The sequence below is a fragment of the Setaria italica genome, chromosome VII, assembly GCF_000263155.2.
Source record: "Setaria italica strain Yugu1 chromosome VII, Setaria_italica_v2.0, whole genome shotgun sequence".
Taxonomy (NCBI): domain Eukaryota; kingdom Viridiplantae; phylum Streptophyta; class Magnoliopsida; order Poales; family Poaceae; genus Setaria; species Setaria italica.
This window is the reverse complement of record NC_028456.1, coordinates 23664308-23676604: the sequence shown is the minus strand read 5'-3', so window position 1 is coordinate 23676604 and position 12297 is coordinate 23664308. Positions and strand designations below refer to the sequence as shown.

The 12297-nt window shown below is 44.1% G+C and overlaps 1 pseudogene; it reads right to left on the bottom strand.

Annotated features, from left to right (window-relative positions):
* Positions 1-5931: 5931 nt before the first annotated feature.
* LOC101756016 lies at positions 5932-8668 on the bottom strand (annotated as a pseudogene).
* Between the last annotated feature and the right edge of the window lie 3629 nt (positions 8669-12297).

The following is a 12297-nucleotide window of genomic DNA, read 5'->3' as shown; positions in this document are numbered from 1 at the left end:
TTATCCTTATTAAATAAACTAGGTTTTAACATGAATAAATGTTTCAGGAAGCATCTGTTAAGACATGAACATGAAATTTTATAGGAGCTTTCCCTCTACACAAGAATTCTACTGTAAAAATTTAAGATGGATTTGACAACCACAAAATTTACTAAAAATCAAATATGTTTACTCTGCAGATATGAAGAATGATTTATAACTATAGTTCTATCATCAGTTTAGTGCTACAAATTTTATAGAATGGTTTTCCACTCTATCAGAGGCTACTGTGAATTTATCAAGATTTTATAAGCATAAGATCTATTTATTCCACTATAATGAGATTAAGCAACCCAAAACACATATTTCACAAGGATGAATATTTTTGCTAGTAAGATATGAGCATCAGGAAACTAGAAAAATTTATTTTGCATTTTTATCATTTTTCTATGATTTTATACGTCATCCGTTTCAATGCGTTTTATTCAAACTTGAATTTTTGCTTTTAGAGAACCCCCTAGACTTTTTCAAAATCTCACAGTGAGGCTCCTATGTTTTCGCACTAACGACCCTAGGACAAAATGTTGGCTTGCAATGTGGCCCTTGGGGCCAGCCGGCGGCGTGGGTGGCGCCATTCCGGCGAGGTTCGACCATGGGGGTATGGGCTAAGGGTGGGAAAGCGATGAGGGGCTCACCAGCGACTTGGCTGGTGTAGAGCTCGGGGTCGGAGGGTGGCCGGCAGCGGTGCTCGGCGGAGCAGGCGTCGGGTGCGGCGCTTCAGCTCGAATTCCGGTGAGGACGGTGGCAGTGGTGGCCGGGAGTGGGGCTGGAGAGGGGTAGTGGTGGTAGGGAAGGGCTCTCAGGTGCTTGGACCATGAAAGTGGTGGCTGGAGGGGAGGGCTCCATGAGGTGGTGTCAATGGTGAGCGGCGGAGCTTCGGGCAAGCGGCCGGCGGGGATGGGCGCTACCCTTTTTATAGCTGCAAAGGGGAGGGATAAGGGTGTAACGCCAGGGTGAGGTACTCCGTGCATTGGCGAGGCGAGCGGTGGCTTGGGCGCGCGAGGACTGGCCGGCGGCAGTGGTGCGAGGGGAGTGGCCGGGCGGTCGTGCAGTGCGCCGGCGCGCACCGTGCCGCGCGAACGGTTGTTGGGCGGCCGGGATTTGGCGTGTAGGAAGGGAGGATTGCGTGCATGGGTTGGCTAGCTTGCACCCTTGTGTTGTCGCTGCGTGGCCGGAGGTTGGGCAGAGCGGCGGTGCCAGAGGGGCTGCCGCGTGGCGCCGGCGAACTCACCGTGGCGCGGTGACCGCGCCCGGTGCACATGGCGTTCGCGGGTGGCGCGCGAGGGTGCTGTGTTCTGTGCAAGTTTTCTCCCAAATTTTGAACCAAATGGTGCAAACTCCAAATACAAAAGTTTGAGACCAAACTATAGGCTCCAACTTCTATAAAGGCCAACAGGTGAAAAGCTTGCTGGATTTGGAGGTAATTTTGAGGGAACTTTGGTGGAACGCCCGGTCAAACCGGTTTTGAATTAAATTTGAATTTTGACCGAACTTAAACTCAGTTTTTGGATACCTTCCGCTCAAAATCAGAAAAAGTGCTAATTATGAAAGTTGTTCAATTTCAAGAGCTCTACCACTTTTATATTGGCCAAAATTGAGTTCTTATACAAAAATCTGTTTTTATGTTCTGCCCAAATAAGCACCATTAAGGGGTGTTTTAACACTTAGCAAATTTGAAGTGTTTTTGAATCTTAACACTTAGCAAACTTGGAGTTAGCTTTGATTTGTTTCTTAATCACTTTGATGTTTCCTTGATCTTGCTCTTAATTACTAGGAATGTCACAGCGCCACGGCCATACCGGCGCCATTCCCTGTCGCCCCACCCCTGGAGGCAAGACGACTAGGGCGTCGATGGCCGGGGCAGCCACACATGGCCGGGCGAGCCTGCGGACGTCAGCTTGCTGCAGGGCGCACGGCGGGTGCACACCGTAGCCCTGCCACCGCCGACGCCAGGGCGGCCGCCGTAGATGCGACGGAGGGTTGCCCCAGGCTCGGAGGAGACGAATCTGGCTTGGGAGCGCAGATCCAAGGCCACAACGGGTGGATCCGGCTGGCAGGGCCAGAGCACGGCCATGGCAGCGGCTAAGGTTAGGGTTAGAGCGACCGGGGGATGACTATGGTGTGGTGGGGTGAAAGGAGGAGGGAGGGGGGGAGTGTGGCCGCCGAGTGGCTTGGGCGAGCCTTTGGCGGTGCAGGATTGGAGCCCCGGGTCACCCTCGGGCGAGAGCGACACGAGGGAGAGGAGTATCGGCAACAGTTGCAGTTGTTGGTAATTGTTTTGGTTGCAGTACTCGTGCTGTGACCACATTTTGACGCTGCCCTGCTCCCACGAGAGAATGCAAGGGAGGTGCCAAGCAAGTTCTGCGTAGATGGTCATTAGCCAGTGAAAGCGCGGTTGCTTGACACCGAGGCAGCAGCGACCTTGTAGTGTTCGTGCTGGGGGAGGGGGGGGGGTCAAACGGGCTGTTGGAATTATCAAAAATATACTCCGAGCTGTTGGCATCCACTGCCTATTCAACTTTGCCGACCCCCTACGACTAAACATCTCTTTCTTGGCCAAATTAGTAGGCAATTGGTAGAACCCCTCTCAACATGACAATTTCAGAAAAAAAGAATTTATTTGAGAGAGAAAAAGAACCATATTTGACCATTGCTGCTGGCAGCGATAGAGAAAAAAATGGTTTTCTTTTTTTTTTCAAAAAAAAAGGAAGAGAAGAATTTTTGCTCGCTGGAAGCCTGTGGCTCAGATGCAGTGCCCACCCCCACCCCGCATGATGCTGAATAGATGATATCCATCCGCAAGTAGCAGGAGTAATGTATTGGCTGCTTCGGTTGTTTTTTTTTCTTGATAAAACCGGTGGGTTTCGTTGGGTTGGGTTGGGCTGGCTGCTCGTCGTTGCCACCACCTCCACGTCATGCGCGTATAGCCAAGCCAGATCCTACACAAATCACCGTGTAAAGCAGCGGCTCGTGAGTGTAGTATAGATGATGTCAAAAGTCACCGGCGGGCACATACGTAGCACTTGGACATACCGCAATCATGCAGGGCTCGGAATTAAAACAAACATGACCCCACGAGTGGTGGGTAATCAAACGGCTGCCGAAGCCAGCAGCCACCGACCAAAGGAAACACGAAATTCGCCAGCACGAATCTACCACAACATACTGCTGGTTCAGGATAGAAACAAAAAACGACCAAGATTTTTAGTAAGACACCTTGAATGATTCCTGCTGTGTTCAATGAGGACGGGCCTTTCACGTTTCATGCGCACGCAGCAGCAAAGCTTCACGCCATGTATCCTTCGAACAAGCAGTTGCAAAATGGAACATTTCCCATCAACAACACCCAAGAATGTACCTTTGCAGTACATGGACTCCACCAAACAGACTAAGGGGGTGTTTGGCTCCAGTGGGGCTAAATTTTAGCCATGTCATATCGGATGTTTAGATACTAATTAGGAGTATTAAACATAGTCTAATTATAAAACTAATTATATAGATGGAGGCTAATTCGTGAGACGAATCTATTAATCCTAATTAGTCCATAATTTGATAATGTGGTGCTACAGTAACCATTTGTTAATGATAGATTAATTAGGTTTAATATATTCGTCTCACGAATTAGCCTAGAGGTTCTGCAATTAGTTTTATAATTAGCTCATGTTTAGTCCTACTAATTACCATCCGAATATTCGAGTTTAGCCCCTGATATCCAAACAGCCCTAAGTACGAGGCAGCCCTGTAGAAAAAAAAATTACAGGCATACAAAAGAAAGAGAGGTCTGTTGCATAGCAACTGTGCTATTAACTGGAGCACTGTGCGCCTTTGCAGGATGAAATCCTACACACCTATCCAATAACCCCAAAACTGCAGAATTGCACCAACTACCCGTCACCTTGTATTTGAAGCAACCTTGCATGTTGCATGGCTTTGGTCCTCGGAAGGACAACCAGGATTACGCCAATTAGCCAATCACCACGGCACCACGCCCATCTTCGGTTGAGCCATCCTCGGTCCACAGAAGGGCGGACAAGACTCCAGAGAGCCATGCCTTCCCCAAATTTGGGCGGAAGCCAGCATGCATGATTGTGCTGCGCCTTGACATGTTTGAACAGAAAATGCTGCTTTCACCTGTAAGTTTAAGAGGCACCAGAAGCCACAAAATTGGCTCAATTCTGAAAAGAATGGAATTCAAATATAATGGAGGTTAATACAAGATACATAAATGTTCTACATAAACAAGGCAGTCAAAAAGTTAGGCATTTCTTGATGCTATTATTCTCTGCAGTCGTTGTCTTATCCAGCTACAGGTACAACATCTCGGCCTGGAGAACGGCGCAACATCTCCAGCAGGCCGTCCTCCAGGCCTGGTGTCCGAATTCAGAAACCAGGTTTGGTGCCTTCCTACCATGCACACAGTACGTCCGTACCTAACCAGATGGGCCAAATAGAGGCGCATCACCAAACCAAATCAATTTTCATACTCCGTTCCTCCCAAATTATAAACCGTTTCGGTATTTCTAAATTCATAGATTTTGTTACTTACCTAGATCTACACTATGCTTAGATATATAGTAAATTCTATGAAACTAAATACGATAAAATAATCTACAATTTGGAACAGAAGTAGTATGCAAGAAATGTCAAATGTGCTATCGACAACCAGGTAATTTGTTTCTGAAAGAGAGTAGGGTTCAGTTCAGATATGATGCTCTTGGACCAGTGAGCATCAGCAAGGGGCAAGTTGCCGATGTCCCAGTCCCAGTCCAATTCTATCACACAACTTGCCTACTGGATCAGCTTATTTCTTTGTTGGGCAAGCATAATTTTCCCCGTATAAAAAGGCCAACACAACCTCAAGAGAAGATAATGAGGTAGTACTTGGTGTACAATACACATATAATTGCTTCATTCTTCAATAGACAGTTCAGGTGCAGAACCAGTCCAAATTTAAGCAGGAAGTAGTATAGAATTCAGGTGCAGAGCAAGTACCAGTCCGAATTTAAGCAGCAAGTTGTATAGTTCTGTTCCTTCAAGAATTTGATCTGCTAATGCATCTTACTTGGCTCTGGATTTCAGAATCCGAATTCTATAACCAGAAGAGCCAGTTCACCATCCTATTTATCATGGCTTAAACAGAAGCTACCTGCATTACAACATAGACACCGATTTGACAGTGGACAAAAATCTGTTAGCACACTACTCCAAAGTTGGTGTTCACATGATAGTGTTAACTCTCAGGTCTCAACTAATACACCAGGAAGACAGTGGTTTATTCATGCTAGCCAGTGTGATATATGTAGTTCAATTGGCAATAACAGAGTGATCATCTGGCTAGAGACTCGTTCCATTTCATCAAAATCTTGTTTAGCAGAGCAGCACTTTATACAAATATTACAAGTGCAGATATCAAAGGAAACCTTTTTTTCCTTCATCTCATCAATAATTTCTGACACTTTATCAGGCTCATCTACATGCACAAAGAAATTCATCAGCACATTACAAGGTAATGTGTCAGATGCAAATCCTTTTTTTTCCTCATTTGCTCAAATGTGTCTTCTGTTTTCTCTTTCATCATAGCTTGGGTGTAAACATTTAATAGGGAACCATACGCCCTCTTGTCCTTCAGGATGTCAGGGAGCTCCTAGTATTCCTCAGCATGTGAAACACCATGTAAACCTATGCATGTTATAGAAAACATCTAATTAGAACCAATATCAACGCTATCATTGTTACACTTGGACATCAAAAGGTACATCAAGAATGTAGTAAATTCTAATGCCTAGTCATCAATAAGCATTGCGCAGACCGAGGAGCGAAAGGATTTTCGATAACGTTAAGGGAGTCAAGCTATTGTTTCATACCATATTAGGTAGCTTGAACAGTGGCTACTTACCTTCTAGCATTATCTTCAATATTCAGGGGGGCTCGCAGTTGCAGCCTTTAAGTTGACTGTTGCCTTGTTTCCACTGTGAAGGACAAACATGGTAGACCCTGAATAGGATTCACTTGTAATATGCGATTTATCATCTGCAGGAATGGAGCTTGCTTCTGATTCTTCCTCGGGTGATTTCGAGTTTGGATGCCTTAGAAGCACACTTCCAGAGCCTGTTTCGAAGGAACCCACAGGAGTATCGCTATGGTACAGTAGGTCTTCCTCTGAGGATCCTGAAAGGTAATATAACTGCTCTTCATGCATGATGGAGTTAAGATCTTTCACGAGCTTTTCTACAGGTGAAGGCTTCAGACGAGTCGCACAGCTCCTTTTTCTTGATGGCACTAGGGATTCCCAAGCATGTGATTGAGCTGAACCTGAAATGGTAATATATCAGAGAGCCAACATTGACATATATAACAAAAAAGGTAATTTCTAGACTAAATATGGCAAATCTTGAGAATCAATGTTAGATCTTTATTTTGTTTCATGGGGTTGGTGCGATCAAGTATCACTTCAGAGATGTGGTAAAGGAAGACATGCTGATGCATGTGCATCATGATATTTAATGAAATATTTTCTTCGCTAGATGTTAGGCTCCATGCCATCTGAACTTAATATGTTGAGTGCAATACTTCAATATTACCTCTATGATAATAATGAGTAGTAAGTAGTAAATGGTTTATCAAGTCACCATAAATTCTGAACTTCTCATGAACTCATAGTAATGGACTACAGAGAGAACAGTAGTTCACTAAAAGAAATATTTAGGTGGCATCAATAAGTTCATGAAAAACAGAGAAGAAAAATAAGATCTTCATAACTTACTACTAATATGGTCTCTAAAAGGGTAGTAGTAGAATAACAATATAAAGATGTCTAAGGAAAATTTTATTGTTTTGATCATAACTTCATAGACAAAGCATCCAAGAATAAGTCCTGTCATTTGTGTGCATTGAAACCAACCACATGCACATACTCACAAAGAATGAGAGGGCGCATAATTCATTCTATTAAGCAACAAGGTAGGCGTCGAGACAACTGACCACTCATTTCACTTGCATCAACAGCGCCATATGGAACACAACTCTCAGAGTATGATATTGCAGATCCAGAACTAGATCGACTGCTTGGATCAGCATCCCCCATCTTTTGAAAACTCTGACCAGAAAATGGCCCATTCTCTGTTGTGATGTGATTTGTTTTTTTCTTCTGTGACTTCATCTTTGATGTTGGTGGCTTCAGCTTACTAACTCTAGGTTCATCATCATCAATGTCATCCTTGCGATGCATCGGGGTGTAGTTTGCCAATGAACCCTTCGTTCTCCATCTCGAGCCACATGCATTGCAGAGCACTGGCTTATCAGGTGGCCCATTTCGCCAAAGAGGAGTGCCTGTTCCAGCATTTCCCATGAGAAATCCATCAAAATCGATACCCAAAATATGAGCGGCATACAAATTGATATCACATTTAGATGTATCAAGAGATGGTGCCATCAGGGTAAGGAGCATAGAAAAAGGGTAAGAAACTATACACTATCAAGAATGTATCCAGAAGACATCATATCACTAATCAAAATACAGTCAGACTTAATGCCTCAATGGTTAGTTCAATTGTACAGGCATGCAATTCTTATACCGAATGCAGATAGCCACTTCAAAGGATCATTTTACTGCAGTAAGAGCTAAAGAAAGTTCAGACCATGTAATGCTGCACGCACAAGGATGGGATAAGATCGTGTAATTACACAGCAAACCAAAGTTTTCACTTCTATGGCACCCTGAAACTAGCATTCGTGTAGCAGCAGCAGCAATTGAACTCTAAATATCAGATTGGCAGAAGCAAATGTTTATTATCTGCTTAAGTTATCTAAGAATCGCATTAAACCGTAATCAAACACAACTCTAAATTTGTTCCGTGAGCATGGTATAATATGTTCCTCACGTTCTGAAGAATTATACAGGCAAAGGCCTCTGACACCACAACCATGTCCCTAGATTTCTCATGAACACTCTTGGCAGTTCAGTGAATTCAGATTCAATTGAGCTGCCACCGAGAAAATGAATCCGAGTCCCTTAGAATCTTTCGGCTAATGCCCGCTTCCCAGATGCATAATTGGTGGAAATCATCACCCGTAAAGTACTACTTGCTGAGGACCAAAGGGGAAAAGGGGGGGAAACAAGAGAGAGAGAAAAAAAAGGAACAAATAGGAAAAATTCTGCTTCATTAAGAACAAGAGCTCACTTGTGACTCCGCAATGGCGGCAGGGTCCTTGCTTCCCCATGGTTCCTTCTGCTCCTCACCTCCCCACAGGTGAAGAAGAACGGAGCAAAAGAAAATCCCAACAAAACAAATACGGAAAAACAAAAGTAGAAACAAGCAGTTCTCTAAGTTCTTCAGCAAAAGAAAGGGGAAAAAAATCAAGAACTATTTCTCTGTATGAATCTCGTCAAACCAGGAGAGGATTCCTGGGGGCAATTCCACGGCCCATGGAGTGCTCAAGAACCAACTCTTGCTCGGTAGGTTCCTTTCTCCTTTCTGTTTGTTTTCCTATTGTTCTGTATCCAGTCTTTTAGAGAGGGTAGAGAGGGTAGAGGTGAGAGAGAGAGAGAGAGAGAGAGAGAGAGAGAGAGAGGGGGGAAAGGGGTGGAGAGAGCTTGGGATGGCAACGGCGCCGTGATTGGCGAATAATCAAACCCGCTGGAGGCATTTGGCGAGATATCCTAAAGAATTGCAGTTTAAAAGCTGTGTGTTTTTGTTAAATAGGGAGAGAAGCAATTAGGTAAAGTAGGGAAAAAAGAAGATGAGGTAGACAGCGAGGGCAAAGCTTCTTTCTCTCTTGTATCTTTCGGTATTTCTGGGGCTAGTTTTGTTGTGATTTGATTTCATTCAGTTACGTCATCATTCATGTGCATGTGACTAAGTTGAAGCTGAGGATGTTTCCTTGCACTAACTAGTCGATTTGCTTACCTTTAAAGCTCCATACTCTTTTGATTATTTTTTAATGAAGCTCTACCATTAAAATCCACTCTGTGTGCCATTAAAAGAATCTTTTTGCCTTGCCATTTGCATCTTACGCTTGTGACAAACAACACATGTTCAGCCCAACAAAGTTGTGTACCGTAGTACAAGTTCTGGATACACCGCACAAGATCAACCGGGGACGGATTATTTATCTACATGCAATTCAATTTTGCAGTTTTTTTTTCTTTCCTAGTTATTCCATGTAAGGATGTGACAAGGCATATCCGGAGATCATGCATCTCACAAACGGTTTAGTGTAAAAACACAGATTTGGTGGTGACAGCTATCTTGAAATAGAGTGCGAAAGCACTCAATGCAAGTTCCCAATATGGAGGGCGGCACAGGCAAGTCCCAAAAGCCGTTTTAGCGTGTTTGCCACAAATAGCAACTATAGGTGATTTCCATACAATTCTGTGGGTGATCTTGCAAGTCAGCTGTGTTGGATTCACGAAGGCTCGGGCCATCCAGCATTTTACTACATCCAAGACAAGCGACATTGCGTTGTGTTCAACTCCATCTAACAACAGCCATAGTACAAATTCCAAAGATCTGACCGCATCAACCACGGCTTGTCAAACTACCGGCCTACTAACCGTTTCAACGAGGAATCAAATTCTCTAGTTCCAGAGTTTGGTTTGCACACGAATTTGAATTTGGTCCACACATGAGTCGAGTGTTTTTAAACAATGGATCATTTTCTATATGCATCTGTCCTTGAAATAAAAAGTATCAGGCCCTGTCACCCATCCAACGGTAGCCACATCTTTACCAATCGAAACAACAATGTAACAAGAGGTTGCGAGAGGATTAGTGACTTCACCGACTGATGTATTTTTTACATCAAATTAAAGAGGCTGCCAATATTCAAATTAGCGACGACACACACAAACGCTGCGTTTGACAGGCGAGCGGCAAGCCATATTTTACTCGGAGGACACCAAAACGTCATTCTCTTCTGGGTTAACATGGTGGTCATATTAGTTGTAGTTGGTAGATAGAAGCCACTCAGACCGACCAAGCTTGCTATCAAACAAAGGGCTATTCATAAACTGAAGGCACCTAAGATATTGTTAATGGATTTTCCCCAAAAGAAAAGAAACCCAGTGGATTTCCCAAAAAGAAAAGAAATCCAATGCATTATTTACAAGGCTCTTATGTGAAACGGTCCAACTTCATATCAATCTTGCGCGAAATGGTTCTATCTCTAACTTGACTAATCCGTCAAGATTCTTGGAGTAATTAAACTCTTGTATGAGTTCGTAAAAATTTCCTACATCATAGATGTGAATTTGATTAAAAAATTTGGTGAAGCAAAGATATTTCAGGCCGCTTTTCAGTGGTTACCACATATATTTTCCCAGTGTGAGTTTAGCTCAATAAGAGTAGAAGGGGACACCGGGACGGTGACGGACCATGAAAGAGCCCAAGAGGAATGAGATAGAGAGAGAATGTTTGGTGCACATATTCTTGTGTTGACCTAAGCATGGAGGCCCTTTCTTTTCTTTCCCTTGAGATAGACTTGGATCAGATGTGGTAGCTCTATTTGTTTTCTCTTTTTGAGGGGATAAGAAACGGAGGCATCAAACAGGAAGCTGGCCAGATAGTGGTGCTGGTGCCAACTCACACCCTCACTCCTCATCCAAAAAGAAAAAAAAAACATGCATGACAAATAATGCTAGGAAAAAAAGCCCACCGAATTCTCGCTTTGTTTTTCTCGCCCTGCCACAGAACTTTGTACAATTGCCGGTTTGATTAGCCTGGCATGATTAGGCTCTGCTTAAATCTGTCTGGGGTCAAATTAAGTTGTATATTACCTTCATTGCAGCACCTCGGTGATTTTTCGGACAATGGTGATGGTACTGGCACCCTTGTTGGGTTAGGCCAATCTCAGCGGAAGTTTCATGAGTATTAATTTTCATATCATATTGCTGACTTAGCAAAGTATTTATGAGGAGAGAGAATAAGGAGTTTTCTTCACATGCGAGAGGAGTTTCATCCTCATGACACTCAACAGGCATAGTTACCTAGTTCACGGTCTTGATAACTGTGCAATAAAACTGTGCACTGAGACTGAACAATGATTCGCATGTGAAATGATTTGCAGTTGGTAATTATTTTGGTTGCAGTGACGTGTTGTGACCACATCCTGACGCTGCTAGGCCAAAACCAAGAGAGCATTTGTTCGTGCAATCTGCCGTGCTCCCGCGAGAGGATTAAGGTGCCAATTAAGCAAGTTCAGCGTAGATGGTGATTAGTCAGTCAAAGCGCGGTTGCTTGACACCGAGGCATCAGCGACCTTGTAGTGTTCGCGCTCGGGTCAAACGGGCTGTTGGAATTATCACCAAAAAAAAAAAACTCCGGGCTGTTGGCATCCACAACCTGTTCACCTTTGCCAACCCCACAACTAAACATTTCTTTCTTTCTTGACCAAATTAGTAGAGCCCCTCTCAACATGACAACAATTCCAGAAAAAAGCAGTATTCTTTTCGAGAGAAAAAAGGAACCATATTTGACCATGGCTGCTGGCAGCGATAGAGAAAAATGATATTATTTTTAAAAGAAAGAAAGAAAGAAAGAATAATGTATTAGATTAGGCACCTCTTGATTTGCTGCTTCGGGTGGGTTTGTGTAATTGTGTTGGATTGCCTTGGCTTGGCTGTCCATTGCATTTCGCCGTTGCCTCCACCTCCACACGTCATGCGTGTATAGCCAAGCCAGATCCTACACAAATCACCGTGTAAAGCAGCGGCTCGTGAGAAGTGAGTCACTTGGAGCGTAGTAAGGATGATGTCAAAAGTCACCAGTCACCACAAAAGCACAGGCAATGCCGATACATAGCACTTGGACACACCGAAATTATGCAGGCCTCGGAATTGAAACAAGGACCCTGAGTGGTGATAATCAAACGGCTGCCGAAGCCAGTAGCCACCGACCAAACGGAACACGAAATTCGCCAGCACGAATCGAGTACGAGTCGATCGCAAAGCGGAGGCCCGCAGCAGCTAGAAAAAAAAAACTTAAATTTGCATGTCTTATTTAATGGAGAAAGTCTGCAACCAGTCCAGCACGTACTCCTCACTCCTGCTGACAAAAGGACACCGATCGGGCGCCGCTCAATCCCCTCCTCGTCCTACCGTGCTCCTGCTCCCCTCGTCAGTCGTCCCGCCGCCCCTTGCCTCGCTACTCGCTCAATCTACCACAACATACTGCTGGTTCAGGATACAAACTAAAAACGACCAAGATCTTAACTACTTTAGTGAGGACTAGGCCTTCGAGTTTCATGCGCACGTAGCAAAGC